Source organism: Vicia villosa, linkage group LG2 (assembly GCF_029867415.1).
Source record: "Vicia villosa cultivar HV-30 ecotype Madison, WI linkage group LG2, Vvil1.0, whole genome shotgun sequence".
NCBI lineage: Eukaryota > Viridiplantae > Streptophyta > Magnoliopsida > Fabales > Fabaceae > Vicia > Vicia villosa.
The window spans coordinates 134,103,000-134,106,140 of record NC_081181.1 but is presented as its reverse complement, the minus strand read 5'-3'; the positions used below and the strand labels follow the sequence as shown (position 1 = coordinate 134,106,140).

At 28.1% G+C, this 3,141-nt stretch overlaps 1 long non-coding RNA gene across 1 annotated transcript; it reads right to left on the bottom strand.

Annotated features, from left to right (window-relative positions):
• Nucleotides 1–2,162: 2,162 nt before the first annotated feature.
• On the bottom strand, nt 2,163–2,663 carry LOC131646854 (uncharacterized). The gene is made up of 2 exons (XR_009297648.1): nt 2,443–2,663; nt 2,163–2,367 (listed from the first exon to the last, which is right to left on the bottom strand). It is a non-coding gene; the product is annotated as an uncharacterized LOC131646854 (long non-coding RNA).
• Nucleotides 2,664–3,141: the final 478 nt, after the last annotated feature.

Below are 3,141 nucleotides of genomic sequence, written 5' to 3'. Positions count from 1 at the left end.
GAAAACAATGCATAAAATGATTTTTAAACTTTTCCTCCGAGCATTTAAGGTCTATAACGATTGAATTTAACATTGTACCTTTGTCTATGATTCAATAACATTGAAATCCAAGTCTTGACACAAACTTGAAACTTGATTCATTTTTTCTTCTTTGATATTTCTTCTTAAGAAAACTTGTTATCTTCATCAAAACTAAGTTATGATTGATGACGACCATCAATCATAATATGTTAAGAAATTCTAAGTTAAACTTATGATTTTGATTTGACAGAGTAACAAATTTTTTTTTATTGTCAAAGATTTGTTATTTTCTTCAAGTCTTCAGCTCCTTATATAGAGAGGCATAAAAGAGTCGTTGAAGAGAAAAGATTGCACAAAAGAGTCGTTGAAGAGAAAAGCTTGCACAAAAGAGTCTTAAAGAAGCTTGATCATAGACGTTGGAATGTTTCTTGATATGGATAATATCGTTGAAAAGACATTTGAAATTCCCTTGACTTGTGGGTCTTATAGTGACCTTTCAGAGTCGTTTTGATCCTTGCGTTGACCAGTCTTCGGATTTTGAATCTTTAGATTCTGGATCCCAGCTTCTAATCCTTCAGAGTCTTTATCTTTAGAGGTTGACTTTCTCAGACCTGGTATTTAGAAGATGACCTCCTTCAGAGTCTGACTCTCAGGTTCTAATCTTTCAAATTCTGGATCTTTTAGCTTCTCTTCAAATGTTCTTTTTAGTCCCAGTACTTAGATTTTATCACAATTTAGTTTATGGTCATGCACATTTGAACATATATTAGTATACCTAATTGTTCTTTAAATACCTTGTTATTAACAAAAGCTTAGGGATATGGTACAAACCAATTTTATACAACAATCGCGCTGACTTCAGGGTTCGAGGTTTGTAAGCTCTCCCTGAGTCTATAGTCCAAAATGTGAGGATTGTAAACTTCCTTGTCCACGTTTATTAAATCGATCTTTTAAAGCACAATAAATAATTCTTTGGAATTTAACCAATAACTTAATTATTAACTATCAGATTCAGGTGCTTAAATACTTATTTATCTACTCTCCTTTTTATAATAAAAATATATAAGTAATGAAAATGAGAAAAGAAACTGAAGAAAAATATTATTAAAACTAAAAAAAAAAAGAGTTTGTCAGATTTGCAAAATAATTCAGAAATAAGCCAAAATAAAATAAGGTTTTAAGTCTTAAAGTCTAAGATGGAGTATTTCTCCTTAATGACAAGTGGAAATAAGATTTATGATATTGATATGGTCATACTTAAATTTAACGGTAATATATATTTTCTAGTGTCAAATTATAGTTTAAGGTGATATTTTGAGTGAAGATGAGATAATGAGTAAGTGAAAAGAAGGAAAAAAAAAACTTCTAAAAATTATGAATAAAAAAAATAAAAATTGGACCTTATCTAAACTTTTGCTATAAATTAAGCGTGAAAATAGTTTAGAAAATCATATCAGTTATCACAAATCACTAGTTTAACTTGTAATCATGTGCTCTCCACTTTAGTTTTACCAGTAACAAATATATTTTCTGTAAATAAAGTTAAATATTTGTAAATTCGATATTTTTACTTTTGTTCCTTTAAAAAAATTTGTTAAAGAATCATCCACCTAAAGTTAACAATTTTGATTTTTGATTCCTCCTGTAATTTAGTGACGATTTTTATAACTTAGCAATTAAATTAACAATAAATTACTACTTAGCGACTGAATTAACGACAGTTTTAAGAAAATGATCAAAATTAAAATTTCTTTAGTCTTTATGAAGATATCTGATTTTTTTTAAAAAGATAACTATTAAAATATTTTTTTTTGAGAGTTATATACCCTCCTTAATTTTCACAATAGAATTAAAGTTGATTCTAATCAGTAAGATAAAAATAAAATAAACCAAAATAACAAATCTTAGAATGTTAAACACGTACACGTAATCTCCTTGAATGGAAAATACCTAAAGTTTGTTAGACCATACTCCAGTTTAGTAGAAAAAACCAGAACTAAGAGGAGGCTCACGCGTTTCACACTGCCATTGCAATTGCAAAGGAAATAATGCATCGAAATCGAAACTCGCCCATAATTCAATTTCAAAAAAAAAAAAATTAAAATATAAAATCAATATCTTCATCCAGATAAGTAAAAAAATTCAACAAAATTCCCAACACAACTAGGATAAATGTTTGTAAAGGGACTAAACAATTATTATTTAAATCAGTAATAAATACTATAAATAATTATCAACATACATCGTCAATTCTCTGATAATTATTATACATGCCATGGAATTGAAATAATTCAACAGCACAAGTAGTCGAAGAAGCCCCCAGTACAGTCATAGCAGCAAGAACAACTGCATCAAAAAAACACAATTCAATCCCAACAATTACAAACTATTATTACAAATTGAATGAGTTGAGGAAATTACCAATCGTTGATGATCTTGTCTTGTGGATCATCATCTCCAGCGATGGCTGAAGCATCAATGGATTGTGTTTGAGGAGGTTCCATCACTTTATTCTTCGACGATTCTCTCTCTAGCTCGCACTAGGAATATGACAAGTGAAGATAGAAATAGATAAATGCACGTGAACGCGTATTCAAAACAAGTCACGCCGTTACATTTGTCAAAAATAATCAATGCTCATTCTTAATGTCTCATGCCCAAATTATTATATGCTTTCCTTACAAGAAATTAAATATATTCCTAATTTGTAGTTTTTTACATTAATTTATTATAATATTTTACTAAATAATATTTCATTTGTTATTTTAAATATTTTAAAATTTTAAACTACAAAAGAATTAGATTATGATTAATCAATTTTTAAATAGTTTGATGTTTATATGTTTCGGACAACATTATGGGACACAATATTTTAAGAACTGGACCGGTTATTAAACTAGTAAAAGTATTGAATCACTGTTTTACTGGTCGAACTACTAAATCACTGATTGAATCGTGTGACTAAATCGGATAACTTAGTTGAATAAACTGATCTTTATAACAAAAAATGTATAGTTATTAAATCGATCAAATCAAATAACTCAGCCTCTAAAAAGATCACGACACCTATAAATTTTCAACATTTTAAAATATTATAATTTCACAAGTTTATTCTTTAAA